General features: G+C 43.5%; 1 protein-coding gene across 7 annotated transcripts in view; it reads right to left on the bottom strand.

The window, feature by feature from the left end:
- DGKG (diacylglycerol kinase gamma) overlaps positions 1 to 25,499 on the bottom strand; it is a 194,942-nt gene that overhangs the window by 60,637 nt on the left and 108,806 nt on the right. The gene's annotated exons all lie outside the window — the stretch shown is intronic.

The following is a 25,499-nucleotide window of genomic DNA, read 5'->3' as shown; positions in this document are numbered from 1 at the left end:
ATTTTGCCAGAGTCATAGACCACACCCCAATCCTTGGTTAATTGTCTTGACTGGTCACACGAGTGTCCAAAGACATGATGTTGATTGCAAATATGCTTCTGAGAAAGTACACATTTGGTGTGAGACAAAGTATTTATCAATTCAAGAAACAATCACTGTGCCAGGACTAGATGGAGGTGTATTAGGTACAATGAAGAACAAAACACAGCACTCCATGACCCAGGCACCTGGGAAGGGCAGATAAGGAGTCAGACCATAGTGTAGTGAGCTAAGTACTAAGCATTGGGAGCACCGAGGAGGAGGGACATCTAATTCTTAGTGGGGCCAGGGGCAGTGAGAGAAAGCATCCTAGTGGGGCGATGCTGGGGTTGCGTTTGGAGGAACGTGGAAGGGAATACGGAAGGTGGGGGAAGAACATTCTAGGCAGAGGAAGAAGCCCAAGCTTTGGCACAGGGCAAGAGGGCACAGACCTGCTGGAGGGGACCTAGAACTCACAGAAAGGTGGGTTGAACAGGGGAGGCTGGAAAGGCAGACAGAAGCAAGATTGTAAAGGCTGGGGATGCCACACTTAGGTGTTTAGCCTTTATCTTAAAGTTTACAGAGTGTTGTGGACCATTCTTAAGTGGGGGTACTGGTGGGGGATGCATGGCAGTAGTGACCTGAACAGATTTGTGCTTTTAAAAGATCTGTCTTAGATGGCATGATAGATGGCAGGTGCCATTCACTGAGAGAGGGGAACCAGGAGATGAATTCTCCAGTGGCAGTCCTCTTTGTAACTGAAGGATGGCACTTCTGTTTTTTTGGCCCATCCATCCATCTATCCATCCATGCATCCAACATTCATCCATTCATAGATCATCTAGTGAACCCTAGTATGGGCCACGTACCACAAAGCGCCTGGAGAAAAAGTGATGAATAAGAGAGGCAGGATCTCTGCCTCACAGAGTTTCCATATTTTTAATAGCTTTACCAAGATTCTAACATTTGACCTCTGACCCACAGGAGACTATGTGCTCAAAATCGAAGAGCTTCTATTTCTCCTCTGTTAACTCAGGCACATTTTAGTTAGAAGTAAATAGTTTCTATTCCTATAGTTCTTTGGTTTTGCACTCTGCTAAACATTTCACATACACTATCTCTTTAGATTCTTTAGATAAACAAGGTCCTAATAAACAAGGTCCTAATGTACATCACAGGGAACCATATTCAATACCTTGTAATGGCCTATAATGAAAAAGAATAGGAAAAGGAATTATATATGTATATAACTGAATCACTATGCTGTACACTAGAAACTAACACAAATTGTAAATCAACTATATATCAATTAAAAAATAAAAATAGAACCTTAAGAAGTAGGTACTGTTGGCTACAAATAAGAAAAGACTTGGCTTGGGGAGGGTAAGTAACTTGCCCAAGGTTGCCGGGCAAGTAAGTGCCGAGGGGGCAGTGCCCCCTGACTGACCCCCGAGCCTGTGCTTTGCCGCCCTGCTACCCTTCCTTAGCATGCTTTTGCATATTGTGTGGTGTGGTGTTTTGTGCTCCTATTACACTTACTTGGCTGCTGTGATTCTCCTTCACCAGGCTGTGAAATGGATGTATTTAAGGGCTTGGGGCGTTAGTGGTTGCATCACATGCTAGGAAATACTATCTGATGAAGAGTGTCAGATTCCCTCGGGTCCTGGAGGCCAGGTGAGTTCTAGAGGAGTTTGAATTGGATTTGTCACAGGAACCTCCTGTTCTTGAATCTACACAGTCTCAGACAGTGAGGGAGACCAACGTTGACCCCTAGAAAGGCTAGATGCTCCCAGGACACCCTGCACATTTCATTCTCTTGGCTCACCCAGCAATGAGGCAGAGGCAGTGCCCCTGAACTACACATTACACAGAGTGAAACAGGGAAGGCTGGGCTGGGAGACAAACACAAATGCTCTTTAGGCAACTCCCACTTCAGGTTCAAGTGGGCCACTCTCAGCTGTTCTCGGTAAGAGGGGGCAGTGCAGTCCTAATGCAAAGACCCCAGAATGGAATCAAGGAGCCCAGGGTTCAAACTCTGACTCTGCCCTTTCGGGTTGTATAACTTTGAGCAATTTTTTAACTTTTCTGAGCCTCTTTACTCATAAAATAGGCTTGTGCTTAATTCACAGAATATTATAAATATTAAATGAAAATCATGTAGAACAGGTCGACGGCCTTCATTCCCATATACATTAAAAGTTTGTTGACTGAGTGTTGCTGATGCCCTGCAATAATCAAAGTACTCTCTTCCTAATGAAGGCCACCTCCCTGGTTACTCAGAAAAATAGCCACTAGCCTTCGAGATAATATAAAGGGGGATTACTTTGGTTGCCTCTGTCCTAGCTACCAAAATGGTTGAAAGTACAAAGGCAGGGGCCATGGGGGTAGGGACAGAGAAAAGAAGAAATTCCTGCCTGGATAAAGGCTGATCAGGGAGAGATGGCTCCCAGAATTCTACCTGTTTGAAGTCAGCCATTAATGGTGGGCACTGAGGTGGAGGTCAAGTGACATAGAGAAGGTAAGACAGACCCTCTCTTTGTGTATGTTGGTGTGTTGTTGCCAAGGACTTCATGGGCATGCCTACCTGAGGCGGGGTTCCCTGAAGGTTACTGGCTGCTCCCTTTTTCAGCTGCTTTGAGAACAGGAAGTAACCAAACTCCCAGCCTACTGTCACTGCATACCAAGACACCAGGGAGCAGTCATCTGGAGTCTTTGGTTCTGTCTACACTGGCAGAGCAGATCTGTATAGCACGGAGTGCTGACAGGTTGTTTGTGGATCTGGAAGTAGAGAAAGCCTCTCGTCAGGGAGGCTTTGGGCTTTTCAGTTTGCGCTCTACTAAACGTTTTACATATATTATCCTGTTCATTCTCAGAAGAATCCTGTGAATAGGCACTGTTGATACAAATAAGAATTTCACAGGTTGAAGCAAATTCTCTGCCTCATCTTCCCCTTTTCCCTTTTCCCATTTTGTTCTACCAGCACCAGCACCTTTCCAAAGTCTTTGGTAAAAGCCTGTAGGCATATGATACCCTATAATGTGAGGTGGGAGACAGCCCCCACTCTCCCTGCCAAGCAGACAGCCTGAATGCCAGCGTTCTTCTTGTCTTTTGAAGGTGTCTCCCCAAGCATTCTACTCTTGGCCCATGGTGGAGGTTTGTCCCTGCTACATACAGCTCTGGTTTTTGTCTGTTTCATTTTCACTTTATAAGAACATGGCATTTGGAATCCGAGAAGGTAGGGTTCGTGCCTGACTCTGCCACTTTCTAGCTAGACAGTTTAAGTTCTTTGACCCTTTATTTCTTCTTCTACAAAGTGGGAATATTATTCTCTACCCAGCAAAGTTGTGAAGCTCATGTGGCAAATGCAAAGCACCAAGCAGGTGTTTAACGCATGGTAAGCGCTCCCTGACTGTTCTGTCTTGTTGCTAGGAAACCCACTCAGTGGGAGACTCATTCCCCCACTGCTGCAGGAGTAGGGACAGGAGCAGTGTGGGGGTCTATCCCAGGCAGCCAATATTTTTGAAGAAAATAAAACTAACCATGTTTTAATGACTTCTGGACTGCTTTTTCCTCATCTCTCTTCCTGAATTTTTTTTGGCCCACCATTTCTTTCCTTCTCATAATCACCTTTCAGCTGGAGATGACTAATCCTTAACCAGTTGTCCTGAGGCTGGTTTCCAGGTCCACGAAACTCCGAGGTTCACTGTCAGGCTCTAAGCTACCCAGGTGAGCCTGTTCTTGAGGCAGAAGACCCTCGTCTGGGCTCCAAGGGACTCTCATTCACAGGGAGGTGTGGCAAATAGCAGCAGGGACATCGTGGGTTGACTCTATTTTGGGGCTTTCTTAATTTCCCCCTGCTTTATAAGAAAATAACACTGATTGCACACTAGTTAGTTGAATCTTTTCATTTGACAGATGAGGGAAAAATGAGACTACTGTTCTTTTATATTTGTCAGCAATTTAGGGCTAGATTTGGTCACCATCCTAACAGCCTATGAATAGCCTGTTTTCAAAGATGTCCACAAGTACAACCAAGCTAGCTGCTGGGCACTTTTACCAGCAAAGGCAGTGAGCTTCTGATGGCCCTTTTCTGATAATCTAGGAAGTTTTAAGGGCAATAGACTTTTGAAGTCATCCAAACATGAAAACATTTCTTTGGGCTTAGAAGGCTACAAAGAGGACACTGTAGTTATTTCTAGAAATAGGAGCCCTTAACGTGAAGGTGTTCCTCTTTGTGGTTTGGACTTTGATAACCAGGTTCCCCGAATGGGTCATGCCTCAAACAGTCAGTCAGGCCTCCTGTGTCAGCCTGGTGAAGCAGGCGCTACACAAGGTGGCATTGTGGGGTGCGCTAAGGGGACAGAATGTGGAGGCCGTACTGGGCCAGTGGGCAGGAGACCCGCCTTGTAGCCCCAGGCCTCACACACACTAGAATATGACCCCACAAGAGTTACTCAGGGTCTCCTGGATTCAGTTTCCTCATCCTACAATGAAGGACTCGGAGCAACTGACTTCTGAGGTTTCTCCAAGCTCCCTGAACAACGTGGCACAGGATGAGGTGTGTGTGTGGTGGGGGGCCCATGTGCTCCACAACCACCACCATGTTGGGGTGTGGGCCCAACCATTGCCAGAGCTGCCATTTTTTACAAAGATGCCAGAGATGTGTGTTCTTTATGTAAAATCTCCTGATTATTAAAGTTGGCAACTAATTCAGTTTTTTTAAAGAACACCGTAAGGCCCCAAACTACACATCCAGGGGACACAATGCCTAGCCAACCAGCTGCTTCAGTACATTAATTATACATTTTCATAAGGTTCATCTTAATTAAAAAACAAAAGCAAATGATATCACTGAATATTATGGGTTCGCTGGGTTATGGGTGGTGTTACTGCTACTACTGAAGAGCAGACTTGTGGCAGACTGTCACAGAAAATAACAACCTAGCACAATCAGATGGGTATGACGGCAGCACAGGACGGGCAAATGCAACTCGAGTTGAATGACAGATCTTACTGATAATATTGAGAACACTTTATCTGTTAACATTTTACATTATTTGCATCCCAAGTGCTTTTGGACATTGAATAATTGTATAAACCAAAGTTCAGATCAAAGGTTGAAAAAAGAAAAAGAAAAACCAAGGGAGGTGGGCTTAGTTCTAAGGCCAGGATGTGAAGTCCTGCAAGGGGCCCGTGACCGTCACCTCACAGGTGCTGCAGAGGCCATCTGTGTCACCCGCACACCCAGCTGCCCTGGCCCATCAAAGAGCTTGTCACCACATCTAATCCACCCTGCATGCTGTCCCCTGCTCTCACTGCTCATTGGAACGGCACTCGGTGACCCCCCCGGCACAGAGCTATGGATGGAAGGACCTTTTCCAAGAGGAGGCAGTGGCCCCTTTGGTACAAGGGAAAGTGAGCCCCCAGCAACCAGGAAGCAGGCTTTATAAACAGCTGTTTTTGTTCTCTGAGTGTGACTCTTGTGCCCGCTGTTCCTGCCAACAGATTTGTCTTGGCTCAGCTCAAGGGGCAAGGTATTCCCTGGCTTTTTTCCATACTGGGGACAAGACTGATGTTCATGGCACTCAGGATAATCTAAGGGGTGTGAATGGGCTGGGGGACGGGAGACCAGAACCAGGAGGGGGTGGGCAGAAGTGTGAGGAATAAGAGGGAGAACTCAAGGAAGGGCTAAAGAAAACACAAAGGCCAAGGAAGGAGGAAAGCCTGCCTGGCCTCTATTTGTTTTATAGTATAAATAGGGAACCTTCTTAATAACCTATGAGGACACTTCTTAAGTCATTTTCATCTGTGAAAAATTACCCCCAAATCACAGATGGCAGATCGTTTGCACTTAAGGGGACTTTGGGGTCTAGGGATTCCCAGCCAGGAGATCACAGGTCCCAAAGAATAGTCCAAAGTATGGAAGGAGTCCATGAGTTGCTATCAACATTTCTTAATGTGGGATAGTATTTGTGCATTTACTCATAACAAAGACTGCACAGTGGGTTAAATTTTGTTGTTGTTGTTGTTGTGGAATGGAAGAAAATCACTTACACTGGTTACTCTTGGTAATCAGATGAACTGAGTGAATGGCAAATGGATGCTGTTGAGTCATAAAGGTGGAGAATGAATGATTACTTAGCACAGCTTTATGGCTGACAGAAATCTTACTCAATATGGCACCCATGGTGGGGGCTGGTGACAAATAAATAAAAATAGTGTACTATTTGATAGTACCTGGATGCATGCAGAACTACCACTCCATACCAGCTTGGATTGTGGTCCCCTTTGAAGCCATAGCAGCCTTCTCATGGTACATATTAGGAAACTGAGACCAGTCCCTGAGGATGCACTGGCTGGAATTCAAACCCCAGCTCCAAACTTCCCAACTTCATCCCTTACCTTTCCACTCCCCTGAGCTCCTGCTATGCCCCTAAAGCCTCTAGAGAAGTGGAAAGGTCAAGCGAAGCCATAAGAGCCAGTGACTGCAAAGCTGCGGGTCATTCTCATTCATGCTTGTGGACCAGTTTTGATCACAGCTACTACTCAGGCCATGAGATTCAGCTCGAGGTTGGCCGGCTAAAGACCCCGTGGCGTTCTTCCCCACAGAGTCTGTGGTGTGGGTCTCCCTACTGGTCTCTGGTCTCCATTCTTGCCCCAGAATAACAAAGGGCCAAATCTACCAGCCTTGGGTCCAGAGCAGCCTCCCTACCCCTTCAAGGTTAATTCTGAACTCCAGAGAATCTACTCCCACTGAGCAGTGACCCTTCTCCTGCACACAAGACAGCTTGTTTCTGCGGGCTGGGGACAGAGTCTCCTTGGGTAGTCTCTCCCTAATTCTGTCTGGCACCTGACAGCATCTCCCCCTAAGGACAGGACTCCAGCACGAAGCCTGCTGAAGTTGGAAATCAGATCCTCCCCTAGTGCAGCACCTGTGGACACACGTGTATGCATGCGGGGCACACGTGCTGGCCAAAACACGGAGGCTTCTCTTATACTCTCCATCCGTGGTACGGAGCACGCTCACACACACTGCTGCTCTGAGGTCCCAGGGTCTCTCTGAAGCTCCATGGCCTGACTTGAGAACTACCACATTGATGGGAAGTCCATCACATGGTCCTGCCACTTTGGGGGTGACCCTCAGGAGAGAGCCAGTGAGACAGCTGGAGTTTTTCTCTCCTGAGGGCTAAGTCTCTTGAGTTTTTTCCAGTCAGGATCTGTCCTGGACAAGAGAAAACAGCTCCCTTCCCCCATCCAAAAAATAAAAATAAAATAAAATAAAAAACAACATTGTAAAATGACTATAACTCAATAAAAAATTGTTTTAAAAAAATCTCGCCGAGTTTGGCTGCCTTTAGCTATCCTTTCTCCCTTTGAAGATTTATTTGTGGAATGAAAATCCCCTTCAGGCCGATTTGGCTGAGGCTAGAGGGCTCTGAATAAGCTTGATCTCACAGTTCTCAGACAGCAAAGTCAAACACGGGGGCAGAAAGCAATTCTGCTCCCAGAAGGTAGCAGGCAATGGAGATGGGAGTGCGGATCTCTGAGGTTCTATAACGACTGCTCAGCTGTTGTGCAGCTTTTTGATTCTGAACTAGCTTTACCAGCACTCACACGTCCATCAGCCCAGATAGCTGCTATCTGAAGGCAGATGGGGAGGATGGCTGATGAGAACATAGCCCTGAATACCTGGAGAAGACAGGCCACTTGCTGGAATTGAGCTCTCGCTGAGAAAGATCACTTCCTGGGTCCTGAACAACCAAGGCCAGAAACTAGGAACTGTACGAGGGAGCAGGAGGCAACCCCCAAAAGTAGGCCCACACCCTCCCCCTACCGTAATTCCCCCTACCATAATTCCCAGGGAGGCCCCAAGAGAGACAGCAGAGCTTTCCCTCCCTCGCCACTCCCTCCACTCTAGCTCACCCTCAGCTGTTGAGAATCATCTCAGTCCCCACTTATCCAGCGTTCACTGTGTGCTGGAGCGGCACTAGCTGCTTTAGGAAACAAAGGGCCCCCACATATGGTCCTCACATCCATCTTCAGTGGTAGGTGCTGCATGGTGACTTTGTAGATGCGTTTGAAGCTGTTGTTTCTCGGCAAATGCCAAGCTAGCCTGGAATGGTATCATGGTGTCTGAGGGGACGCTGGCTGAATAAAGTCTGCTTTCCTCTCTACTTCCCACAACTAGCCTTTCTGAGCTTGAGGCAGTGCCTGATTTGTGACAGGTCAGGTTACAAAAGTTCCTTGGTTAAGCCAGTTGTTTGTCACTCCGAGCACATTTCCCCATAGAAACAATGTTATGTAGAGACCGGGTTCTCAGAGTAACTACTAAAGCCTATCAGCCCGTTAGGTATCCAGTGTCAGGTTTTGGAGACAGCTTGGTAGAGCTGAAAAAGCTCTGCTTAGAAGCCAGAAAGGCCTGGGTTCAAGCCACAGGTCAGTTGCGATGTGGCTTTGAGCAAGCAAGTCATTTAGTCTCTATCCCTTAGTTTCTTCATCTCTGAATTGGGATGATATTACCTACCTTGCAGGGGTTGTTGTGAGTATCAGTTGAGAATGTACACGTGGGTCCTATAATATACACTCAAATAATGAAACAACAAAACTCCCCTGCCATGTATAAAACTTTGTGGGCTCATGGGCTCTGAGTTCCAACTTGAAATACAAGCGATACATATTTCCTACTAAACTTGGATTGAAGAATCTTTGCTCTCCTCCATTTTTGGGAAAGGAACATGGTGACTTGTCCATCCTAAAATCCCTGGTGGCCACCCTGAAATCTGGCCTGGAGTTCTTATTAGAATGGGAATGGAGGTACCAGAAGGAAGTAAGAAGCAGCAGAAGAGGTAGGAAGGTGAGGGAAGGGCACACCTCAAGCATGCACCGTATTTCCTCCTTTGGCTTTCATAAAATGACGCGATGATCTGGTTACTTTCTCCTGCGTTTCCTGTGCCTTCTACACTGTGAGCCAGTTGGATGCTTCCCAGTCAGAATTAAGTACAGAGTAAGTAGGTTCCTCCTTGGTTCCTCTAACTTTTAAATCATGAGATTGTTAGCCAGGCAAGTCAACAGTTCATCAGATGGGGCAGATGGCTGATAAATACCCTCTTCCCATCTTTACTCCATCTTCTTCCTGTGCTGCTTTTAAAAAGTCTTAAATAGGAAAGCAGCAGTCAGAGACTCCCTCTGCCTGAGAAGACTGGAGTATCCACCGCCAGCAAAATCCTTTCTGTTTTGCCCTTTTGAAAATCTCACCCATGTGTGCTTGGCTTTACTTCCACTCTGACATTTTTGTGACTTACTTGTGTACTTGTGTATACATTTCTAACATCCACCTCAGTGACTGTGATCACCAGAACGTGTCACCCTCATCTAGCATGGCCTTCTGGCTGTGTGTTCTACTCACCCCAGTCCACTGTGAGACCCATCCACTGTCTCAGAGGTCATGCTTGCCTCCCGCAATGAACTTGACCCGCTCACTTTGCCCCCTCCCAGTGCAGTTGGCAAATGTGCTCCCAGTGTGGACGTGAGCCCACTGCCAGTCCCTTGGAGAACTGCTTGGCACCCCCTCTGTGGGGCCTCTTATTTCTAGCTCACACCTGCTGCCCCTCTGTGGGCTGTGATTTTCGAGTTTCATTTGAACATTCTACTTTATCCCCTTTAAATCTCATTTTAAAACTTTCCTGTTTGGTCTCCAAGTCTCTGGCCAAAAATATTTTTCTTGGTTTATGTGACAAGCTCCAGATTCCTTGCCAAGTGGCCTGTCATTCCAGAATCGAAATCCACGGTCCAGAGGAACAGTCATTCTCAGATCAGTTACAGAACTGTTCTTGTGCCCCATACATGCCTGTTCCTCCTAGAACCTTGACTCATGACTGAGGAAGAGACTAGAGCATCACCTCTGCCCCACATCCCTTAGTTCCCTATCCGAGAGACCAGAGTCGCTAGAGATACTAACCAGGATTCCCTTAGAAGTGTGACTTGTCCCCACACCCATGGCCAGAAGGGACAGTCTATGGGTCATTTGAGTACGTGTATTCCTTTTCATCTGGTGTTCAGCAATGCGAATTCTGCAAAATATTGGTCTCTTAAGATGCTCTGGTGTAGGAGGACTCTGTGGTTAATTAAATCTGGGAAACTAAATACTTTATCCTGCTTTTGCATGGTCTCAATAGGTTAGAATCTACATATATTAAAGGCTCTACATTATCATACAGAAAAGAAATATATTTAATTTGGAATTTTCCAATGATTGAACTCCCTTGTCTTCCTGGGACTCGCCCTTTAACATCCCGTGGAATGCACTTTAACTAATGCTACTATAACGAATGCCTGAAGAAGACAAGCTGGTTGTGACCGCCATAGGCTCTCATCAGACTTCACGATGATCCTGTTAGCTGTTCTACTTTCCCTCCTCCAGAAGGTCCAAATTTATCCTCTTTGAGTACAGTCTCACACTTTAACTTTTTCTCTCCCCAAAAGGGACTGGGCCTTCCCTTCTTTATTTCCATGTCATATCTACTTATTACTCAGACTGTGGCTCTGCTTTATGTTGTCTTTGACCTTCCGAGTGTCTTTTCTTCCTGGATTCCTTCTTTTAGTTTCCTCAAGCCCATTCATTCTCTCCTTTGGTAGGAGACCAGTTTACATTTGCAACACCAATAATTTGTGACCACCTTCAAAGCAAGAAAATTAAGTAACTGGCTCCCATCATATCCCTGAGGTTTTATTTCCTGGGCATCAGTGTGACAACTTGGAGGCCCACAGATCTTCCGACCCTTGGAAATGTGTTTATTTGACTTGCACAGTGGTTTTTAAAATTGGAGGATTTCACATTCACACCTGGAGTCTAGCTTCTCTTGAGAAATCAGACCTGGGTTGCTTTCCAACCTGGCAACAGTTGGCTGGAGCTGAGTACTGGCTGCTCCCATTACAAAGGGCATGTGTTCTCCACCTTGCTAGAGTCCTCGCCACTCCTTAAAGCCTTACACCCTCAACTTCCCTTGTCCATATTAACTGCCTGGCCTCTATTGGCATTTGGATTTGAGAACCCCCAGAGAGATCCTGTAGTTTCCTCCTGGAAATTTTCCTAGAAGCTGCCTAAAAAATGTCTTGTCCACTTCCTTCCCAATCTGATCCTTCCTATCTAAGCCCTGGTACCTTTGGTTGCGAGTCCTAATATGAGTCTGGTTTCAAGGGCTGACCAGCTGCAGCAGTGTAAGAGCCAAAGCTGTTGGTATCTGCAAAGATCATGCCCACAGAAATAAAATGTCAATCCAAGTCCACCTTTTCTGGGGAAAAAAAAAAACTTTCAGTTGCTCTGTGTTGATAAATCAGGAATTACCCAATAGGTTTATTGACTATTCAACAATCATGGAACACCAAGTAATGGACTTGCCCTTTAACCACTGCAGAAGCAGCTTAAGCTCATGTTTACCTTTCTCCCGAATTTCCCACTATGCACAATGGATGGTTATTACGCATGTTAACGTTATACTATTAGGTCTTGTAATTAAGGGACAAATTATCTAGTCCTTAAATCTCTTCTTTTCTAACCCATTGACTTACTGTTGGCCATTTAATTTTTCTTTAGAACACTCATCTCCAGTTGGGTAGATTACAAGAACAAATCTTGAACCAGGCCACCAGCTCAAGTTGGAGGGCATCCTGTTGTCTCACCCCCACACCTGCACATCTGCAGAAACCCCAGTTATAAGCAGCCTCCATTCCTCTCCCTGCCCAAGATCAGGGACCAGGTGGGACAGAAGACAAAAGGGAGAATCTGACTGATTAAAATGCTCTTTGTTGATAGTGCCAATACAAGCCTCACTAAGACTAACAGTTTGGGGTTTTAATTTATCCACAACGTTCCTACTACCTCTTGCCTTATGGTAACCCAACGCTGGAGATTACAGACACACTTTCAGCTTACTGAGTTCAAAGGCAAGGTAGGGTACTTGGCTTGATTGGCACTTTGGAATGCTCTCCAAAAAGGCCCACTTTCAAGATTAAAGAGCCTCTTCATTCAACAGAATAGAAAACATCTTGTTACTAGACAGTGAGGAATTTCAGTCTAAGTGTAGGTTCAATAAACATGAATATTCAGCAATTATGTAAGTCCCTTGATGCTTTGGCAACTGGAGGGGACAAGTACACTCTTGGAATGAGGAGAGCCCCTCTTTCACTGAAGAGCATTAGAAGATTGGGAAAATGCTTTCTTTGTAAAATGTGAAGTGGTAAGGCCAAAAAAAAGTTTTGTTTTGTTTTTTCTCCAAAAACACTCCTATAATCTTCAAAGGAGAGATCGGATGAACACTCTCAGAGGGATGTTAGTAGAAGGGATGCTTACAGGGAAAGGAGCTGAAACCTAAGGTCCAGTCCAAAGCTAAGATTCTCTACATTGTGATTTTGTCCCTGGAGAATGTCATTCTGAGTGAAGTAAGCCAGAAAGAGAAAGAAAAATACCATATGAGATCACTCATATGTGGAATTAAAAAAAAACATAAATACAAAACAGAAACAGACTCATAGACATAGAATACAAACTTGTGGTTGCCAAGGGGGTGGGGGGTGGGAAGGGACAGACTGGGATTTCAAAATGTAGAATAGATAAACAAGATTATACTGTATAGCACAGAGAAATATATACAAGATTTTGTGGTAGCTCACAGCGAAAAAAAATGTGACAATGAATATATGTATGTTCCTGTATAGTTATAACGTATAGAAAAATTGTGCTCTATACTGGAATTTGACAAAACATTGTAAAACGACTATAACTCAATAAAAGAAGTTAAAAAAAAAGAATCACAACACTACGCATTTAAAAATGAGAGGTTCTGTTGTGTATGTCCCACACATACTGCTGCGTGTTCTCACAAATTCCTGAGGTAACCAATAGCATCATACCAGCACCTGAAACATTTCAAATCCATTTATTTATCGACTCTAAATACTCACGAGCATCTTGTGAGATAATTGTAATTTCTATTTACATACCATAAAATTAAGAGAGAAGTAACCCTCCTGAGGGATTAGTATCTAAATCTCACGTAAGGATGACACGCCTGAGAACGAAACTGTAAAGCCATTTGCCCAGCGTTTCTTGAGAGATAATTCACTTATTTCCCAAGAGAGCAACTGAGTTTCATGGTAACTGTAACAAAAAGCTGCTTTCAAAATTTCCTTTGGCCAAATAATAAGTGCAGTAAAATTTTCTTTAGTAAATGTTGATTTAAATAAGGAATTAAAATTAATCATTCTTATCTATTACTCTTCAGCCTTGTCTTCCAAACTCTTTTTAATAAAATGTGTACAAGGATGAACAGTTTAAGGAAAATATATCGGAATGAATATGCTAATCACATGAGCTCTAAATATAAAGATGGACTCTGCTGTATCACCGAGGCGTCCCTGTGCACAAGGACAATAATTCTCCTAAGTTTTAATTAGTAAAGTACAATAGAGGGTTGATAAGATCTGATATTTTTTTCTCTGGAGCTAAGAACAAACACATTAAGTTAAGTTTAAAAGCCACCTAAGTCAACTTCTGCATGAGAGAATCTGAAATTGTGGCGGCAGGAAAGAGAGAAAGACGGGTGAATTTTTCTTTTCAAAATGGATTTCTACTTGTACAACCAAACAGCACGCATCACAATTCAGGGTTTGTAAGAAAGGTGGTTGGTTTCCACCTTTCTATCCCTGACGTGTACTGACTCCGGGGTTAGCAGAGCTGGTTCCCCTTATTTCTCTCCTGACACCCCCTCTGCTTTCTGTCTCCTCCTGGGAGTTCTCCCCTCTTCCCGGGCCTCTCCCTGATCCAACAGCCTGCACTAGCCTAACACTTCAGCAAGATTCAGGATGTAAAGGTCCCTGTATTTCAGGAGCCCTGACATTTTGGGTCTGGAAATACTTTGAAGAATAATTTATTCCTGCATTGATATTTTCAAAGAGTGTTTGCCGACTCACTACCTCGCCGTGCACTCACTCACCTATAGGATAAAGGGCAAACTCTGGGCAGAACCCCAGGATCTTGCCGGAGCTGCCTCCCCACTGCCTTTCCACCTCACCTGGGAACCCCTCTGCTTTCCTCTCACGGCCCAGGTCTCCTCACATCCTGCCCACTGCCCAGCCTGTACCTCCTCCCAGCACACACCCAGCTCCTGGCCTCGGGGACTCCGGTTTCTCTCAAGCTCATGCTCAAATGTCACTTCTTTCTGACGTCTAATCCCACTTTCTCAGTGAAGTGCTCCCACAACACACCATCCACGTCCCCTTGTTAAAACGAAGCTCCCCACCTTATAGTGTATTTCCTTCTTCTGTGAGGGTAGAGGGTGGGGGGGGGTATTGGGAGTTACACTGGGCTCCCCAAGAAGATCTGTTGAAGTCCTAACTCCCAGGGTCTCAGAATGTGACCTTACTTGGAAATACTACCTTTGCTGATGTAATCCAGTTAAGATGAGGCCATACTGGGTGGGGTGGGGAGGGCAAATCCAATGACCGGTGTCCTTATAAGAAGAGGGAAATTTGGACCGAGAGACCCAGAAACACGGAGCGAGAACACCACGTGAAGACAGAGCAGAGACTGCAGTGATGCAGCTACTCGTCAAGGAATGCCAAGAAATGCTGGCACCCACCAGAAGCAAGCAGAGAGGCACGGAACAGATTCTCCCTCAGAGCCTGGGAAGGAACCAACCCTGCCGACATGTTGATTTCAGACGTCTAGCCTCCAGAACCGTGAAGGAGAAATTCCTGTTGTTTCAAGCTACCCAGTTTGTGGCAATTTGCCCTGGCAGCCTTAGAAGATGAATACAGTTGATAGTAACTTCTGTAGGCACCCCCCCCCCTTCCCAGACCCTCAGACTCCTACAAGTAGGGACTCCAGTGACCCCTATTTCCTCTTGGCCCCAGCACCACACTCACAGAAGAGATGCTCAACACGTTTTGGCCCAATGAGGGCATGTGCTCAGCACTGCCCTTCTGGTCTTAAGTCAGTGGAGCCCCAGAAGGGTCCAGACCCTTCTCTGAGTGAGCAAGCTTATGTATGAGGTAGAGAGAGAAGAGTTTGGCACTGAAATGATGCCGCATAGAAGACAAAAAGGAAAAATCAAAGTGGGGAAAAAAATGTGTCAAAAGCCTGGTAGGTGGATTCTAAGAAAAAGTGGAGGCCAGGGCTAGGGCTGGGCAGGGAGAGAATATTCAGAATATTTTAGAGTGCATTTTGAAACAAGTAATAGGTGATGACTGGATCGCAGGAGATGTCACACTAGACTGAGGAGTTAAGGGCACGAGTGGGGAAGGTGAGAGTAAGGAAGCAAACAGTCAGACTGGACTGGCGTTTGGGGAGCAGAATTGTATAAAGGGCCCTGAACGCAGAGCAGGTGAGTTTAAATTCTGTAAAATGGGATGTGGGTTGTGGCAGTAGCTTCTTGTGGGGCAGAAAGGGGACAAAAACCATGAGCAGCTCCAGCTAGGGCGGGTCTGAGAGAAAGAGCTTCGGGATGGGCTGGGGGCTGCTGAGGACATCTGAGGAGGGGTCATCTCGGGGCCCAACTGGGAACTGAGGAACAAGGGGGTAGCAGGTCTCTAGGCCACTCCCCCACCCCCCAGTCAGTAATGAGGTGGGACGCAGGGGCTCCCATTTGGTTCGACAACGAGCTCACTCCTGGGCTCAGAGAAGAGGATGCGTTTGTCAGCCCAGACAAATGAGGCTGCCTTCTGTTTTTAGAAAACTTTGCAAGACATTCCACAATACTTCTCTCAATAACTCATTTGAGCCTTTAATATGTCTCCAAGCCAGGAGATTCTTCCTCCCATTCCAAACGGCAATTCCTCATTTTAGAAGCACATTTCCCCCTTCTCATTCTTTCCTTAGCCGAGGTGAAGAGTAAAGAGGAACGGCCACTATTTCCTGTTGTGAATCCTTCACACACTCGAGGTCCATTCCCAGCACATTCTCCGCTTCTCTGCTCCAGGAAAAATTATTTAAAAAAAAGTTTTCTCATAGGTCCTGTTAACTGTCTCTGTGACTCTTCTCTTGTCTCTTTCCTGAGTACTTCTTTGGACATGGGGCACCAAACTGAGCACTCAGAGAGGCAGGGAAATGTAGTGGTGGGATGAGTGTAGGATATGGAGTGAGACAGACTGGGTATGAATAGCCCCTCCCCTGTTAACTAGTTGTATGTTCTTGAGCAAGTTGCATAAACTCTCTGAGTCTCAATGTTCTCATCTGTAAAATGAATCAATACTATTTATTTATCTTCTACCTGGGGAGCTGTGCCAGTTAAAAATGATGTCTGTGAACTTCTTGAAAGCCTTCAATAAATGACAGCTCCTATTTTTAGTATGGTTTGGAGCCATGCTGATTACATTGGGAATACCACCTTTCTAAGCACTTTAATACACTCTGATAGGCATACATGCTTAAAAAACTATACCGCTGAAGAATTCAGGTGGCAATTCTTGCCTCTGGTGGTCATATAAAACACAAACTGATCTTTTTCAGATACAGCAAAGCTATATACAGGACCAGGAACTGTGCTAAGAGAATCGTATTTTTATATTTACTCTCCACAAAAGTAGAACTACATGACACATCAAGTAGTTATTTCATTTGCAAAGGGACTTGAGTAATGATACCTTTAAAATTCTCATATTAACTGAACAAAATCATTGGAATTTTTTACACTGGAAAAGACTAGTAAGACTCCCACTGCATGTAAACTCACTCCAATCAGCTCCTTTATATCATTTTTCTTTCATAACCTATAAGTGCTACTGGGCTAACAATGTTTAAAATGTTTTAAACAATGTGATCTTAAGTAAATAAAACTGCGCAGTGAAGCGCTGAAGGAAAATGTTAATAGTGCTCATGATGGGGGAGGGACAATATGATTTATTTGTCTACAATAAACCTTTACTTGTATAAAGAAAACTTGCTCAAAAATAGTACATACAATTTTATAAAGACATATTAGCATAATTATTTAAAAATATGTATATGGGGGAAGGGTATAGCTCAAGCAGTAGAGTGCACGCTTAGCATGCATGAGGTTCTGGGTTCAATCCCCAGTACCTCCTCTAAAAATAAACAAATAAGCCTAATTACCTCCCCCTACCAAAAAAAATTAAATTAAAATAAAATAAAAAAAATTAAAAATATGTATATTAAGTAAACTGCTAGAATGCACCAAAATGGCAATATTATGTTTTTGAGTGATGGGAGTATGAGTGACTGGTTTTTTCTTATTTTGACTCTTCTGAACTTTACAAATTATTAATAATGATTTTGAAATACACTATGCTGTCATACTATATGATGCATTAAGTTATATAATACTATTATTATTTTATTGAAAAAACTTTGTCAAGATAAATGAAGAAAAACAACATGCTTTATATTGCTACATTGAGACTCATACCCTATGACCAATAGTAATTATCTGTCTCTCTTAGAGAATCTCCAAACCTTCGAATTTTAATGGCTTTTCAGAGTCATCTAACATGACTATTATCTGATGTGGATTCTGTCTTTGTAATAATAAGAATATTAATAATATTAATAATAGTAGCTATCAGTAATGTGCCACACCTTTGTAATAAGTATTTAAATGCACTTTTTTTTAGATCTTCAAAATAATTCTATGAGATAAGGCACTTGTGACAGGGGGAACAGTGTCTTGAAGAGGTCCATCTTCTTATTCCTGGAACTTATGAATACGGATATGTTAGGTTACATGGCAAAGGGCACCTGAGGGTGCAGGATGGAATCTGAACTGGCACTCTGCTGACCTTGAGATGGAGAGATTATCCTAGATTATCTGAGTGAATCCAGTGTCATTCAAGGGTCCTTTTAAGTAGAAGAAGGAGACAGAAGAGAGCCTGTCAGAGAGATACAACGCGATGAAGGGTTGACTGGCCATTGCCGACTTTAAAGACAGAAAGTGGCCACAAGCCAAGGAATGTGGGCAGCCTTTAAATGCAGGAAAAGACAAGGAAGTAGATTCTCCCCTAGAGGCTCTGGAAAGGAATGCAACCCTGATGATAGCCTGAGTTTAGTCCAGCGAGACCTAGTTCAGACTTCTGCCCTCTAAAACCATGATATAATAAATCTGTGTTGTTTTAAACCACTAAGTTTGTGGTAATTTGTTAGAGCAGCCATAGGAAACTAATACAGTATTATATTCCCATCTTACAGGTGAGCAGACTGAGGTTTAGAAGAGTAGCTTGGTCAAGGTCACATGTAGGTGGTGGTCAGTGACAACTCCAGCATTTGAATCCAGGTTGTCTGATGACAGAACCTGCACTCTTGGGCACTTGGCTCCACTGAGCCCCAGAATGATTGTCCAGCCCTTGCTTGGGCATAAAACTGAAAACTCACCACCCTGCTCCCCTGTCCATTGGCCCCCTGCACTTGAGGATGGCCCTAAATGGTGGAAATGATGTCCTCTACAGGGGGCTCAAACTGGTCCATCCAGTCACCCTTCCCATTGATTCATCATTCAAACTAACCTAATTCCTCTTTTATGAGAAATACTTTTTAAATATTTGAGGCTAATAATCACTTCTCCCTAAGTCTTCTCTTCTTTGGGTGAAACAATCCCCAATTCAGCCCTTCCTTATGAGACATGGTTTCAAATTCCAGCCCTTTCCCAACCTCTCCCTTCTGGAAAACAGCCAGACTGTCAACACCCATTTGAGGACCCAGCCAGTTGCTACCTTCCTCTGAATTTGTGTAATTTGATTTTCTTCCAGGAGGTTATCATGCTGACCTTAACCCTTCTGAACTCGATTATATACTGTATCTTGAGCTCTTTGATGGAAATATTTCTAGAGAGCAATCAATAAATAAACACTGATAACTTTTGGACTATCTGGCCCAAAGACTTGAAAACATAGCTGGCTTTCAAGTTCCTTCAGATATTATCACAAACTGATTCCACTCTTTGTTGACATGACTCATACCTTTCTTGTTCTAGCCTGGCTGGGGCTAGAAGAAAAGGCCTGTTAATCTACAGTAAGGAACTGTTCCGGCAAACAAGCATATTTGTAAGGAGCCTTGAGCTATCAGAGGCTTCTCACTGTACCAGTCCGAGAAATTGTGCTTGTCCAGTCCCACACAGACTTGGGAGCCAGGAGGAACACGAAGGCAACATTAAGAGTCAATGTCATTTCATCCCATTATATAAAATATTGTGACTCTTTAGAGCAGAGACCTGCACACAGATATTAATAACAACCTCCTAAAATCTTCAACCATCTACAACTTTAAATGGTCCACGTTGCTGTTCCCTCGTTTCTGCAAATAATCAAGGGCTGACTGTAAACAAATAAGACAGCCAAAAAAACCTGGTCTTCAGCAGTTGCATAATGACGAATGCCTGGTGAAAAAACATGACCCCATATTTCATTCATTTCACTCACCGCATCTCTCTAGAGGAGGGGTGGGGACAGTGGGGGATGAAACAGTTTTGTGGGCTAGTGTATAAACATTCAACTAATTAAGTAAGTTGCTCTGTTAGACCTGACTTGTAGACTTTAAGGTACTTGAACACAAAACATAAGGTTTGCATTTCCTTTATAAATACCTCCAGGAGTAAGAATAAAAATAGAAAATCCCATAATCAACTTCATTTGGAGCTTTTCTGAATCCTAAATGTTTGGAAAAAAATAGTTTGTTTTACTGAGGGAAACAGTTTGGACCTCGGGGTACCTAGGGCAGGTCTTTCTCGAGGTGCCGAGTATTAGATAATTCAGGCACAGAAGGAAGACTCCAACGGTGAGGATTTTAGCCCTGTCTGCTGCTGTTGTACATTTATGCTTTGGGAAAGTCAAATGTCTGGGCTGTAACATCGAGCTCCCTCACAGGGCTCCAGGAAAGAACAGCTTAGAATAGTTTCATTTTTAGATTAAAAAAAGAAAATCTGAAGTAAACGGTGATCGAGTTTATGCTTGTGACTGCAGAGCAGGCTACAGGTATTCAAGAAAGAAGGCCTTTTCGCTTCCCAGATTGTACGACTTGAGCTTTGCTGGCTTCTATTTTTGCCTCCCATAGAACATCGCTGTGTTCATCTAAAGTGGGAGACGAGGTGCTCGGTGGGTGAGGGGAGAATGAGCATCAATGAAGGAAGGGGAATCGCATCTCCAGTGTCACACTGCCTTGGGCCACCCACCTACCCACCAACTGTGCACTCCATGGCCCCAGCTGGTAGCCCAAAGGATCCATGCGGCACATGACACCAGTCCTGCAACTGTCCTTTACTCACTCTCACCCTGTTCCTCCTGTCCCCATGTCAGTGGGGCTCTGTGTCCCTTACCTCGAACCTGCCTCTAGCCTGAACTTGGCATGTGGACATAGAATCGGTCTTCAGATCCCAGACTTCTGCCTCCTGGACATCCATGGAGCCAATGAAGGGAATTTTCTCTAAAGCCCTAGTCCTGTAGAATCCAACCCAATCCTAGCTAATTACTGCCATCCCTCCACCCATTAAGAGGAGGATTTGGACATATTCAATGTATCATAGCTGGAGCCTCCTCCAACTTTTCAGTTCAAGGGCCATGTTAATGAAGCAAAGACTCTATAACTGAATCCCATTTGCCACCCCATCAGAAAAGCCTTTTATTGTCAATGCTTTATTGCCAATTTAAGGCAATGCTTTCCTCATGCTTGTCATTCAACAATACTCAAAAACAAACACTTCCTGAGAACCTACTAGGTGCTGTGCACTTACACACTATCTCATAAAATACAGCAACCTTGCAAGATTTTCAAGGGAGGAAGCAAAGGATTAAAAAGATTAAGTCACTTGCCCAAGGTCACACAGCTAGTAAGTGGCAGAGCCAAGTTTTGATGCCAACTTAGACTATACCCTGCTGTCTCATTCTATAAATACCTATTAAGTGCTTAGTTATATGTGAGATGTATTTCCAACCTCTTAAGAACTCAGGCTTCACTAGGGCTTGTGGGGAACCCCTCACCAACTACTCCACAGGCCTGGCTCCGAGAAAGTGAACACTCCAGAGGCTGTTAATTGCCCAAGGGCTATTGGGAAAGGTGGTCAGCTTCTGGTAGAAATAAAGCACTGTTTCGGTCCCTTTCAAGGACCTAACAGGAAATATCTTGCTTCAGCCTGAACTGCTGAGGGACATATTCAAGTGGATGGCACTCAACAGGTTTAGAATAACACATTCCTCAAGTGCTCGGAGTTTCTGACCAACAGTGCAAAAATATCATAGTTAGACTTCACTTTCTGGACACTCATTAACAGTGACATTGGAAGTAGGGAGCTTTTATGTAAATGTTCCATACATACAAAACCCTTCACAGAGAGTTAATCCAGAAACTTCACTCTTGGATAGCTGGAAGACTTTGCTAGCCTTTTCAGCTCATCCGTAGACACTGACTACTGCCTATTTCAGGGACTGATAATCCCTCTCCCTTTCCCCCTAATTGGAACCCTCTTTCCTCCATTCTTTTACCTTTATTGAAAACTCCCCACTCTGTGAGGCCTGGCAAATGTGTCTTCTTTTTTTATTAACTCCTCTCTCCTTGTCAGGGCCAGCTCGTGAGTGTGAGATCTGTAGAGTCACATGGGGCCCCACCCTGAGAAGGGCCCTGACTTAAAACTCTTAATGGCTTTTGAACAAGGGGTCCCACATTTTCACTTTGCACTGAGCCATGCAAATCATGTAGTCAGTCCAGCTCCTTGGTGTGGACACAGATAGGGAGATGAGTCATACCACACAGGTAGTAAGACTGGTGGTACCCCCGTAGTCCCCCTTTGGAACTCAGCAGGCATCTTCCCATAGATATGACCCATAAATGTGGATCAAGCCGATAATAGCTCCACCCTCCTTAGCCTCAATTTCTCCACCTCTAAAATGGGAACAGTAGCACTTACCCTTACAGATTAATGCTAGCATTGGATGGGACCACGTATAAAGTGCCATCAGAATGTTTGATACGCAGTTGGTGTTTGCTAAACGGAATCCATGGAAGACAGCAGGTGCAGAAAACTAGTTTGAACTCTGGAGTTAGGAGCTATCTTAAATCATGTCGGCTTAATCCACTGCTTAAAAAGATGTATGACGATAATTGTGTGACTTAGCTTCTCCCAGCCTCTGTTCCTTTAACTGTAAAATGGGAATATTAATATTTACCTTGTAGGGTGATTTTGGGATTCAAATATTCTAATGTATTTAAAGAATCTAGTTTATCACCTGGCATTTCACAGGCACTGAAGAAATAACAGTTCTTAGTTTGGGTCTCATAATTATAACACTATTTCTTCACTCCACATGATTCATTTACAAGTGATGTTGGGATACAGCCTTAGTCAATGCCTTATACTATACAGCTTCCTGTGTGCTATGTGACCTACAAAATGTAACCGCCTTGCATGTGAAAATCCTTTCGTAAAAAATATTTTAGGATTATTTTTCCTTCTTTGCTAGACTATGAATTCTTCGAAGGCAGCAACCATGTCTTATTTACCCTTGTATCCTAGAACACCTTCTAACACATTAGATAATCTCAAGTGAATTAAATTTCTCTTTTGTTGTTTATGCCAACAATGAGATGATAAATTTCATAGCATTCCTAAATTAGCAATCAATGATTAGCCTGTTAATGATTAGGAAGTAGAATGTACCAAAAATAGCCCCATCCCTACCATTAAAGGCCTTTTAATCCTTGTCCATCACTCTTGGCTCATCCTCCAGCATCCTTGGGCCTGGTTCCTGCTCCATTAACAAAGCTATTCCACTAGGGAACATAACTTAGTTTTGTGCAAGCAACCACCTTCCCTGGCAACAACCTGTGTGGAGAGGCCACCAGGGGAAGAATTTCCTGAAACCCCAACAGTTGAGTCATAATTTGTTGCCTCTTAGGACTCAAAAGAGGGTTCAGAACTGTGACTTTTAACCATTTGAGGGTTTTGAGTCCCTTTGAGTCCCTTTGAGAACATAGTTATGGACAGTCTCTCCAGAAAAGTGTATTCAATATCCTATATACAATTTCAAGGTGTCCTTGGAGCTCCTGCAACCCTTGTACCTCAGATTAAGAATTCTTGTTAATACTGTCCATAAAACCAAAAGAGCAATGCAAAAGATTCATTTGTCCTTACAACAAACAAAATAGAAATACAGAATATCATACGAGAATATTATGAAAAACTATATGGAACCAAACTGGATAACCTAGAGGAGATGGACAAGTTTCTGGAAACATACTGTCCACCAAAACTGAATCAAGAAGAATCTGAACACTTGAACAATCCGATCACTAGAAAGGAAATAGAAGTAGCAATTAAAAACCTCCCTACAAATAAAAGTCCAGGACCGGACGGCTTCACCGGGGAATTCTACCAAACATACAAAGAAGAACTCATACCAGTCCTTCTCAAACTCTTCCAGACGATTGAAAAGGAAGGAATACTCCCAAACTCATTCTATGAAGCCACCATCACCCTGATACCAAAACCAGGCAAAGACACTACAAAAAAAAGAGAATTATAGGCCAATATCACTGATGAACATAGACGCCAAAATCCTCACCAAAATTTTAGCAAATAGAATCCAACAACACATAAAAAAGATTATACATCATGACCAAGTGGGGTTCATCCCAGGGACACAAGGCTGGTTCAACATACGCAAATCAATCAGTGTAATACATCACATCAACAAGAGAAAGGACAAAAACCACATGATCATCTCAATCGATGCAGAAAAAGCATTTGATAAAATTCAACACCCATTTATGATAAAAACTCTCGCCAGAGTGGGTATAGAGGGAACATATCTCAACATAATAAAAGCTATATATGACAAACCTACAGCCAGCATAGTACTCAACGGTGAAAAACTCAAAAGCTTCCCACTAAAATCTGGGACAAGACAAGGATGCCCACTATCACCACTCCTATTCAACATAGTCCTGGAAGTCCTAGCCACAGCAGTCAGGCAAGAGAAAGAAATAAAAGGGATCCAAATTGGAAAAGAAGAGGTAAAAGTGTCATTATATGCTGATGACATGTTACTATATATAGAAAACCCTAAAAGGTCCACACAAAAGCTACTAGAGCTGATCGAAGAATTCAGCAAGGTAGCAGTTTACAAAATTAACGTTCAAAAATCAGTTGCATTTCTTTACACTAACGATAAATCAACAGAAGAAGAAAGTAAAGAAACAATCCCCTTTAAAATAGCACCCAAAGTAATAAAATATCTGGGAATAAATCTAACCAAGGAGGTGAAAGAATTATACACAGAAAACTATAAACCACTGATGAAGGAAATTAAAGAAGACTTTAAAAAATGGAAAGATATTCCATGCTCTTGGATTGGAAGAATCAATATTGTCAAAATGGTCACACTGCCCAAGGCAATCTACAGATTTAATGCAATCCCTATCCAATTACCCAGGACATATTTCACAGAACTAGAAAAAATCATAATAAAATTCATATGGAACCATCAAAGACCTAGAATTGCCAAAGCATTACTGAAGAGAAAGAAAGAGGCTGGAGGAATAACTCTCCCAGACTTCAGACAATACTATAGAGCTACAGTCATCAAGACAGCATGGTATTGGTACCAAAACAGACATATAGACCAATGGAACAGAATAGAGAGCCCAGAAATGAACCCACAAACTTTTGGTCAACTCATCTTTGACAAAGGAGGCAAGAATATACATTGGAATAAAGACAGTCTCTTCAGCAAATGGTGTTGGGAAAACTGGACAGCAGCATGTAAAACAATGAAGCTAGAACACTCCCTTACACCATATACAAAAATCAACTCAAAATGGATTAAAGACTTAAACATAAGACAAGATACAATAAACCTCCTAGAGGAAAACATAGGCAAAACATTATCTGACATACATTTAAAAAATTTTCTCCTAGAAGAAATAAAAGCAAGAATAAACAAATGGGACCTAATGAAACTTACAAGCTTCTGCACAGCAAAGGAAACCAGAAATAAAACAAGAAGAAAACCTACGGAATGGGAGAAAATTTTTGCAAGTGAAACCGACAAAGGCTTGATCTCCAGAATATATAAGCAGCTCATACGACTCAATAAGAAAAAAATAAACAACCCAATCCAAAAATGGGCAGAAGACCTAAACAAGCAGTTCTCCAAGGAAGACATACAAATGATCAAAAGGCACATGAAAAAATGCTCAATATCACTAATTATCAGAGAAATGCAAATCAAAACTACAATGAGGTATCACCTCACACCAGTCAGAATGGCCGTCATTCAAAAATCCACAAATGACAAATGCTGGAGAGGCTGTGGAGAAAGGGGAACCCTCCTACACTGCTGGTGGGAATGCAGTTTGGTGCAGCCACTATGGAAAACAGTGTGGAGATTCCTCAAAAGACTAGGAATAGACTTACCATATGACCCAGGAATCCCACTCCTGGGCTTGTATCCAGAAGGAAATCTACTTCAGGATGACACCTGCACCCCAA

Source organism: Camelus ferus, chromosome 1, assembly GCF_009834535.1.
Source record: "Camelus ferus isolate YT-003-E chromosome 1, BCGSAC_Cfer_1.0, whole genome shotgun sequence".
NCBI lineage: Eukaryota > Metazoa > Chordata > Mammalia > Artiodactyla > Camelidae > Camelus > Camelus ferus.
The sequence above is the reverse complement of the archived record's forward strand: the minus strand, read 5'-3'. Positions and strand labels throughout refer to the sequence as shown.